Source organism: Amblyraja radiata, chromosome 6 (genome assembly GCF_010909765.2).
Source record: "Amblyraja radiata isolate CabotCenter1 chromosome 6, sAmbRad1.1.pri, whole genome shotgun sequence".
Taxonomy (NCBI): Eukaryota; Metazoa; Chordata; class Chondrichthyes; order Rajiformes; family Rajidae; genus Amblyraja; species Amblyraja radiata.
In genome coordinates this window covers 25,446,727-25,457,888 of record NC_045961.1, presented here as the reverse complement: position 1 = coordinate 25,457,888, position 11,162 = coordinate 25,446,727, and positions in this window count along the sequence as shown.

Here is an 11,162-nt window from a genome sequence, read left to right as displayed (position 1 = left end):
TATGCTGAACATGGTTTTAACTTAATGGGAGTTTGGAAGAATTAGACGCAGTGAAGCCAGGAAATTGGATAGTATGTGGTTTCAATCAATTCTTCCTGGAACATGACACGTAGGCATATTGTATGACATTTTCTTATTAGTGTGAATCATTCTGTCGCTACTTACTGTGATAAAACCAAAATTGCCTTCTCAATTTTTGATCCTGACATACATTACAGATCGTCACAAAATGCTGGAGTAACTCAACGGGACAGGCAGCATGATGACGTTTCGGGCCACCCATACCTTCTCCCCAGAGATGTTGCCTGGTCTGCTGAGTTACTCCAGCATTTTGTGTCTATCTTCAGTGTAAACCAGCACCACAGTTCCTTCCTGTACATTACAGATCAGTTCATTTGCTTACCTGACTGCATTGAATTGAGGAAATATGAATTGCAGACTGGGAGAAGAGCACAAGAAGACAAGAAGCTCAATGCAAGATTGGTTCTCAGGCGTACAAGCCTGTCCTATCACTCAATATGATCATGGCTGATCTACGCTGGCCTCATTTTCTCTTGTTTGCCAGTTCCCCATAATTCCTCAATTCAAATATGTATCTATCTTCATCTTAAATATAACAAAAAACAACCTGGTCTCCATCACCCTCAGGGGCAGAGAATTCAGCAGTTTCACTACCTTCTGAGAGAGGTTTCTGCACACCTTGGTTTTGAATTGCTGACTTTCTGATGTTCCCTCATTCATGGCTCTCCTGCACTGAAAATATCTCAACATCTACCCTGTCCTGAAGTCCCTTTAGGATTTTATCTGTTTGATTAAGGTCGCGTCTCATTTTTCTAAACACCAAGGATATTAATGCCAAATTGTCTAGCCTTTCTTGATACGACAATCCTCTCAACTCAGGAATATGCATGGTCAATTTCCTTTGAACAACCTCCAATGCCACTGTATTGCTTTTTTTTTAGCTAAAGGGGACCGATACTGAGTGCAGTATTCCGGGCATGGCCTCACCAACACCCTATATAACTGTAGCAAAACATTCCCACTCTTAAACATCAACACCTTTGCCAAAAAAATGGTGTTTGCCTTAAAAAGACACAAAGTGCTGGAGTAACTCAGCAAGTCAGGCAGCATCTCTGGCGAACAAGGAGAGGTTGGGACCCTTCTTCAGACTGAGAAACTCCAGCACTTTTGGTCTTTCTTTGTAAACCAGCATTTGCAGTTCCTTCTTTCTACATACTGTTTGCCTTGTTAACTACTTGTTAGACTTGCCCATTAATGTTGTGCAATTCATGGAATTATAGATTCATGAACCAGGATCCCACTGAAATTCATTAATTTGCAGTGTTTACCCATTCACCTAATATCCTGCCTTTTGATTCCTCTTGCCACATGACCTCACATTTCTCCATATTAAACTCCATTTGCCAGGTATTCACCAAATCACTCAATGTACCTACAACTGCACAATCACAATGTTTTCATCACAACATGCTTTCCCACTTTTCTTTGAATCGTAGGCAAACTTTTAAAGCTTACATTTTTCTCCCTCCTCCAGGTCATTAATATAAATTATACTGGACTCGCTGAATGTCCCTATCCAGCTATCTAGCAAGTTAAACAATTAATCCAATAAAGACCCGTAGACACGAGATGTCGTTGATTCTTTACTGTATTCAACTGTGAAACTGTAACATACAAGCAGAAAGGGAAACTGCATATTTAGTAACATTATACACTTGGTATACAAACATAAACTATGATGCCACCACTAAATACAGTGCTGTTATGTAAGAAAACAGCCAGGGCACATGAAACATTCTTAACTGTGTTAATAATAGCAATCTTGCACAATAACGTATAAAGATGCTGTTACACAAACATAATTATTCACAGACAATGCATCTAACAAACTGGTGCGGTGGACTGGCAGTAAATTACGCACAGGAATTACAGTCTACACCATGCGGTGCTCTCCCTGGGCTGGGCTTCCTGGTTTATGACAACTTCCTGCCTAACAGGAAAGGTAACTCAAAGCTGTAGGAACCTGAACATCCAGCAGGTGGCATTAATACCTGTAAACAGAAAGTGGTCCAGCACACTCCCCGCCTGGGGTCTCCCAGACCCCATGCAAATCTCCCATTTAACCCCCAGAGTCCTCGGGAGACAGGAGGAGAACCACTTCGTTGATTGGGCGGACGTAGAGCTTCTGGGACGGACCGTGATCCGGGATCAGCTGGGATGTCATCCGTGGGAACGAACCTCCACTGATGAGATGACGAAAACTGATGGCTGCGTTGGATACGGCTGTGGACGTATGTGTAAATCGCCTTGACCGGTTACAGATGTACCCCAGTACTACTTTGCTGTCCGTGTTGTAGATGATGTCGTCCATCTCCTTCGCAATCGTCTCTGCGATTTTGACAGACAAGACCGCTGCGCACGATTCTAGTCTTGGAATAGTGAACTCTGGCTGGGTTGCCAGCTTTGCTTTGCCAAAGATGAAACCCACCTCCGTTATTCCGTCTTCGGTGATGACCCTCAGATAGGCCACTGCGTATCTTGGCTTGCCTGATGCCTTGCCTGATGCGTCTGAGAACAGATAAAGCTCCTGTTGTAGCATGCTCAACTTTGAGAATGTGGTGTAGGGCCGTGGAATCTGTAGCATCTGTAGATCCTGGAGCGCGTCCCTCCACTTGGGTAGGTCTATGTGCTCCACCAAGACCTACATCACCGACAACTACCCATCCCAGATCCATCTTCTGGGCGAACGGGGCATTGTTGGGACCGTTAATTAGTTTCCTCACTTTATGCACCTGCAGAACATCTCTTCCCAATAGGAGTAGTATTTTGGCGTTTGGGTCCAGTGGAGGAATCACGTTGGCAATGCATCTGAGATGGCTGTGGTAACGCGCAGCATTGGGAGTGGGGATCTCGGCACGGATGTTAGGCACTTGATTGCATTCTAGGAGTGGAGGAAGAGGGAGCAATGTCTTCTCGTCCACAGACTCCACCACGTAGCCGCAGGCTGTTCTACCTGCAGTCTGCTTGAGTCCGGCACATGTCCGCAGTGAATATGGCTTAAGATTGCCTTTGATCCCAAAGGTATTGAAAAACTCAGATGTTGCAAGAGAGCGGTTGCTCTGTTCATCTAAGATGGCGTACATCCTGCGTGCCTCTTGACGACGTCCTTCTGGAAAGACTGAGATGAGACATATCTTAGCGGATGCTCTCGCGCTGACCCCATCACCGCACACCTCTGTGCACGTGGAGGTGATCTCCTGGTTTACTGCTACCTCTTCCTTCCCGCCATGCTCAGATGCGGGGGGAGATGGCTCGGACTTCCAAGGGGCTGGGCCTGGATGTAGAGCAGAGAGGTGTCTGTCGCTGTCGCACTCGCTACATTTCACTTCTGATGTACAGTTCTTGGCGAAATGACTTGTGGAGGAGCAGCAGCGGTAACAAATGGAATGTTCCTTAAGGAAGTTTTTGCGGTCTTCCAGGCTCTTTTCTCTGAAGGCTCTGCACTTCTTTAATGGATGAATCTTGGCATGAATGGGACACAGCTTCGATGGGTCACTGGATTTCTGTGTCTCAGGAGTTGTTGGAGATGCTTGTGTCCTGTGGACAGAGACGAGAGTTTTACCATGTCTCTCTATGTTTTCTCTCTGGATGATTGCTGGACGAGAGAGGCAAAGATTGAAGCTGGGATCCGTTCTGGTTTTTGCCTACGCACGGATAAAGTCGGCAAACACTTTAAATGGGGGGAAAGAGATGCGGTGGCGGCGTTTATAATTGGATCCAAAATCAGTCCACTTTTCCTGGATGTTATAAGGAAGCTTCTCAACAATCGGTGCAACTCCCCTGGAGGTATCAAGGTAAGACAACCCAGGCAGATACCCATCGACCTTTGCCGCTTCGATTTCTGACAGAAGGTCCCCGAGCTCACGTAGCTTGTATGGCTCTTTGATGGTGATCCTGGGAAAGTTCTCAAGCTTGGTAAAGAGGGCATGCTCAATAGACTCGGGTGAACCGTAAGTTTCTTCGAGTCTCTGCCAAGCCATCTTCAAACCTGCTTTTGGATTCCTCATGTTGACAGCCTTAATTCTTGTTGCATGCTCCGAGGATTCTTTCCCAAGCCATTTTACCAAAAGATCGAGCTCCTCTCCGGGTGAAAGGCCCAGGCCTGCTATGGCGTTTTGGAAGGAGGATCTCCAAGCCCAGTAATTCTCAGGCTTGTCGTTAAAGGCCGTCAATCCTGTTGTAACGAGCTGGCTGCGGGCAAGGTATCTGGCGAGGTCCATGGTGGTGGGATTGATATCGTTGGTGGCTTGAGGAGAGTTGATAAAGCCGCTGTGCAGAAAGGTTGCCATTGGCTTTCTATCCTCCAATTTAGGCTCCACGTTTCCTTGCACATTACTGGGATTGTGATGCCTATGAAATGAACTGGCCAGATTAGATTTGGTCTGGTGAACGAGCGGCAATGGACAAAATACTATGCTACCGCTCTCGATATCATAATCAGTGACATGTTGGCTTGACTTTATGCTGGCTTGTTCTATGAAGTAGTCCAGAGTACGCTCGTGCTGGTGTTGAGGGTGAACAGGGCTCGGTGATCTATTACGTGACCCTTGTTCTGCTAATAAACCTGCTTCTATGGTGTCGGCTTCTGCAATGGCTGCTTCCATCTCTTTTTCTTGCTGCAAGGCCTCTAAGGTCACCTGCATCCGCGCAGCCTCGACCTTCATATCTATCTCTCTCTGAGCGAATGCTGCTCTGGCTTTGGCTGCTTTTTCTTTAGCCCGCGCTTTAATGGCGGCCATGCTGGCACTGGAACTGGCTGCAGAGCAGTAAGAACGAACGCTGAGAGACTTGGCTTCATTCTGTGAAGCGTTGTCTTGGTTGCTTGTCGCCATGACGTTGAGGTGTGGACGGACAATGTGATGATGTGAGCCACCCTGTAGTACAGCTTGTTGTGGTGCTGTCTTTTCACTATACTGGACTCGCTGAATGTCCCTATCCAGCTATCTAGCAAGTTAAACAATTAATCCAATAAAGACCCGTAGACACGAGATGTCGTTGATTCTTTACTGTATTCAACTGTGAAACTGTAACATACAAGCAGAAAGGGAAACTGCATATTTAATAACGTTATACACTTGGTATACAAACATAAACTATGATGCCACCACTAAATACAGTGCTGTTATGTAAGAAAACAGCCAGGGCACATGAAACATTCTTAACTGTGTTAATAATAGCAATCCTGCACAATAACGTATAAAGATGCTGTTACACAAACATAATTATTCACAGACAATGCGTCTAACAAACTGGTGCGGTGGACTGGCAGTAAATTACGCACAGGAATTACAGTCTACACCATGCGGTGCTCTCCCTGGGCTGGGTTTCCTGGTTTATGACAACTTCCTGCCTAACAGGAAAGGTAACTCAAAGCTGTAGGAACCTGAACATCCAGCAGGTGGCATTAATACCTGTAAACAGAAAGTGGTCCAGCACATAAATAGTAAAGAATAGTAAGATTAAACGAGAACTTACCAGTTTGAAGTTTGATCTTTATTTTATGAGGAGTAATGTTGAGGAAATACGTGAAGAACCCCGCCAGGACGCATGCGTGTCATTCTTCAAAGCAGCGGTGTGAAATCACAGATAACTGTAATGACTAAACATAGTAAGATTAGAGAAGAGATACCAGTTCAGGGTATGATCAAGGGTGGGAGCCGAGGGCACGTATTCCCTCAACGTTACTCCTCATAAAATAAAGATCAAACTTCAAACTGGTAAGTTCTCGTTTAATCTTACTATTTCACTTCGGAGTCACGTGAGTGACTACGTGAAGGTTTTAAAGCTCTGTGATTTCATGCCGTGGAAACGAGTCCATGCATCACATCTGCCTTGATTATGGGGAGAATAGAGTTAACATCATTAGACATCAATACGATATTGAAACCCAACGATAAAAATATTAACACCAATTATTGCCCCTATTTATGGGGTGAATTATATACAGAACTTAAAGTTTCTGCAAATGTTCCAGATTCAATGACTGGTTTGTTATAAAGTCGTTGGAAAGTTTCCTCCTATGACCATCCTGCTGTCTTGAGGATTTGGTCCATAGGAACGTCCAACTTCATAGCTGCCGATGTAGCTGCAGCCCTGGTGGAGTGAGATTTAAAATGCTAGTGTCTACTCCAGCCTTTGTTAGGACCTGTTTTAGCCATCTAGAGATGGACTGTCTCTGTTTTGAGTGGCTGTTTGTAGCTGATTAAAGTGACATTTCTTTCCTTCTGATGATCTTAGTATACTCCATATATAATAGTAAGTGTGTTACAATCCAGAGACGACCATCTGTAGGGTAGGCCCTGAATTCTATGTTTAGGCCTGCTGACCCCTGTCTGTTCTGTTTGACTATTACATTGATGTGAAAAGTTAAATTTCCAGATGAAATAATCATGTTGTCCAACCTTTGTTTCTGTAGTGACTGGACCCTTTGTGCCGTGACCAAGGCCATCAGCATTACTGTTTTCATAGTCAGTTTCTGTAGGGACAGAGCTGTAGCTGGAGACCAGTTTCTTAACATGATCAGTACAATGCACACATCCCATATTTGGGAGTACCTGGTTCTTGGGGGATTCATATTAAAATGCCCCTCATGAGTTTGGTTTCCAGGGTGTGTCCCAACAGAATGCCGCTTTGTTCCTTGCGACAGGTATGTTGACAAGAGCACTTCTGGCGCACTATGACTGAGCCTCTCATCATAATGGAGGCTTGCCAGGAATTCCAGAACAGACGGCATGTTCATAGATCTGTGGGTGATGTTTATTGTTGTGACAGTACTTCCCATTTCTTGATGACACCAAGTACTGATGTTTTGGTGGACTGTCTGTGGCCCGCTGACATAATTCCACATTCGGTCCGGCAGTCCCAGGTGTAGAAGAGGTGCTTTCAACTCTATAAATTAATAGGTTTATATATAATTGTGACATGGGTAACTCCCCTTGTAGCGGGAAGAACCAGTAAGTTAGGTCTATGATGGATAGTGATGCATGGTTCTAAAACCATGTCGATATCACCAGGACCCATGGTTGAGTAGGCCAATCAGGTACTATCAAAATACGAGACGCGGAGTCTATTGTTTCTTCCTAAATACCCGACTGATGAGGCAGAAGGAGGGAATGCATAAATGATCCCCCAAAGCAGCGAAGATGCATCTGAACCATTGCCCCAGGTTCTGGTTCCCAAGAACATAATTCGATTACTGGTAAGAGCATGGATGTGAATAGGTCATTATCTGGTGTTCCATACCGTGCTGTTCCAGCAATACATTTTTTATCCAGCATCCATACTGTGTTTCTAGACTTAGCATGACCTGTTGTCTGCCACTAAATTCAGTTTACCTGGTAAGTTGTTAGCTGATATCCAAATATCTATCTGGATACACTATTGCCAAATAGTGTTGGCCTGATAGTCACATGATGTCGATATGTTTCCACCCATTTGGTTGACATATGCTACCACGGTGGTGTAGTCAATTTGTAGTCTAACATACTGGTGATATAACCCAGAACAATATGACTTAAAGCCATGGCATGCACTCACTTCCCCAGGTATTTATGGCCAGCGTTTGTAATGATGCCTCCTGTGCATTCCATCTCCCCCACAGCTGGAGATGGAATTAGTAGCATCCCAATCCAAGTGACCATCAGTATGTGGTTCCATAGACAGGTAGCTGTTAATGTTTGGTTTGGAACAATGCCTAATGTTATGTTTCCACCATTTTAGTACCATAGTGGCCTCTGTTGGTAACTTCATTGGTCTGTCAGAATGACCCCCCATAAATTTTTGAGTGACGCATGATTGCGCTCAGTAATTTGATAATGTAAAGGTCCGATTTATGTGGCTGGAACACAGCCACTAATGCCAATTATTCTACTACCAGTCTGATGGATGGTTTAGTTTCCTGCAAGCCTCCATTAAGGCTGTACCCTTTCTTACGGCAAAGTCACTGACATGTGAACTGTGTTAAGGGTGAACCGCAGATGATCTATTGTGTTAAATACATCTGTGGGCACCTCCAATGAGTACTGTATAGCAAGCATATTTTAATACGACACTTGCCATGTAGTACCCTAGGTTGAATACCTTTGCAGTAACAAAGGTTCCCATCTAGTAATGAATATAAAGTACGAAAGTATTCAAATTAGTCAAATCTATGATGATGTGGCAACCACCATCTATATTATGATAAAGATTTTTTGGACACGAATTCCTGTGATTCGTGTTGGATGTCCTCCATCACTCCTATTTTATTTGGGCACTGTAGTTCAGTATGCGCTTTTGATTGTTTCTTTCCCTGTAAGCATGAACATTCAGTTCGGTACATGCTGAACTGGAGGATTATGTTTTGATAATTCTATGGTATACCCCTATACTTCTGAAATATAAGTGTCGGTAGTAATATATTCTATGCATCCAGATAGAACTGTAATCTCCCACCAACCTCGTAAGGAGCCAAACCCACCTTCCTCCATGGTTACTATTAGTAGGTTTGTTACTATTTTGGCATCCTCCGTGGTCGTTGAGGTGCCAGTGTCTGTGATGAGGGTTTGCGCATTCCCCAGGAAGTAGTTTTTAGACGTTGCTTAATGTGCCCCAGAGTTTCCCTCTATGTCAAGTTCTTTACCTGTTAAGATAAGATGCCTCCAAATTTTTATATTGGAGGTTAGGAGGTTCCAGGTTTGCATATAAGGCCAGTGCATCCTGGTGATCTAGTGTCATGTCTTTTTGTTTATTGTGCGGGCGAACCCGTCCCGCTGTTAGGACTTTTAGAACTTTCTTTCGTTTCAATTCCCTGCCCTGCCATGTTTTCAAATACACTGGTTGATACTGGGAACATTCAGTGTTTTGCAGTTCCCTGATGGTAAGTGTCTTCCAATAGGTTTTCTGCAACCTATGTGCACTAGGGGTATGTTCTGCACCCCTGTTCAGGTGCAGCCCAGAATTGACCCCTTATACTCCCCTCTGATGAGGGAGAAACACTGTGCAGCCCTACAAGAGGTACTGCTGTAGGACTTACTAGCTGCCCCCCTGTGACTAGTCGCCATCTCCCGGAGCCTGCCACTTACCTGCTCCAACAGCCGCTCCAGCTGGCTCCGATGCTCTCGGGCAACCAACCGGCTCCAATGCACATGGTCACTGGCCATCGCGGCTGCTCCTGAAGCCGCTACTCCTGAGGCCGCTCCTGCTCCAGTTCCTGCAGCCACTCCACCCGGCTCCAATGCTCACGGGCACTGGCCGTCGCGGCTGCTCCTGAAGCCGCTCCTGCTCCAGCTCCTGCAGCCAGCCCAGGATTGACCCTCGGTGTTCCCCTCTGATGAGGGAGAAACACTGTGCAGCCCTACACGAGGTACTGCTGTGGGGCTTTCTACCTGCCCACTGTGGCTAGCCTCCATCACCTGCCACTTTGGAGTATTTCCTCCAGCTGCCGTTCCAACTGGCTCTTATGCTCTCGGGCATAGGCCACTCCCGGCTGCTGTTGATCCTGCAGCCGCTCCAACCGGCTCTAATGCTCTCGGGCACTGGCCGTCGCGGCTGCTTGTAGATGGTCCCTCCTGCAGCCGCTCCAACCGGCTCTAATGCTCTCGGGCACTGGCCGTCGCGGCTGCTTGAAGCTGTTCCTCCTGCAGCCGCTCCAACCGGCTCCAATGCTCACGGGCACTGGCCGTCGTGGCTGCTTGAAGCTGTTCCTCCTGCAGCCGCTCCAACCGGCTCCAATGCTCACGGGCACTAGCCGTCGCGACTGCTTTGTTCCCCGCTCCCAGCCGCTCCAACCGGCTCCAGTGCGCATGGGCACTGGCCGCTCGCGGCTGCTCCTAAAGCCGCTCCAACCGGCCCCAATGCGCACGGGCACTGGCCGCTCGCAGCTATTCAGAGTCGGACTCCTCGGAGTCAACGACCCTGTTAGTTTTTGCTTACCTCTCCCGCCCGGCTTGGCCGGTGCGGGAGCGAAGTCGGGAGCAAAGTCGGGCACAGCTGTTCCCATTACGGGAGATTAGCGTGCCTTTGGCTGCTGCTGCCGGCTGCCCGCAACTCCGCGGTTCTCCCCCGCCAGCTTTCCCGCAGCCTTCGTGGATCCGGTCCATGTCTCCACCTAAAAGGTAAGTGGAAGGAACGCAGATTCTTCTTACCTGCTGTTCCCGACTTTCAATTCTGGAACGCAGATTCTCCTTACCTGCTGTTCCCGGTTTTCAAATTTTGCCACTAAGGAAACGTCGTTCCCCCTGCTGTGACTCGTTGAGGTCCAACAACCAACCCCTGGAATACTCCACCAGTTACATTCCTCCCATTATTGTTGTGGTCACTTCTGTGAGGGATAAGATGATTAAACCACCATCATTGTGAGGGGCCGAGTGATTGGAGTCACCGACCTTGTGATTCGAACAAACAGTCAGACCTTCAGAGCTGTTGATAACATTGTAGAATAACAAGATGAGGTAAGGAATGTAGCTGACAACACAGAAGCTATTCTTTCGGTCAAAGGCAATTAAGTAGGTTAGGGCACAGATACTTCGCATGCTTAATGAGTTAAATGAATATTAACTGTACGCCCCTCATGACAAAGAACCTAATTTAAATGTACATGCGATGTATGATGTGGGAGGAGAGGGAATGATGGATGACGCACGGAGGGGTGGGTTGGAAGATTGTGAACCTCGGTACCCTGATTGGAAGGGGTCAGAAGGGGAGGCGTCCAATCAATAAAGACTGTATACTGAATTGTACAAAACAAGACGTTTTTCCTTTGCTCGGGGTGTCTCAACTTGGAGAGGCACCCGATTCTGCAGACTCGCAAATAAAGCATTTCTTGTTTCCACGATTTAGTCTCTGAGTAGTGATTGTGAGCACAAACAATATATCTCACACTTCCTTTAAAATCCTTGAGTGTACCCCTCAGTTCTTTGGAATTTAGCCACTTTTGGTCCCACTTTTGGTCCCTCTAATACATTTTCCCTTCGATTGGGGTCCTTAAAAATTCCCCCGTTATTTGAAATTAGTTTCCCTTTGTTCATTCACCAGCCTCATTCTCTGGAGGTCCCACACCAAACAGACATTATTTTCCCTATTTACATATACATAGAAATTCT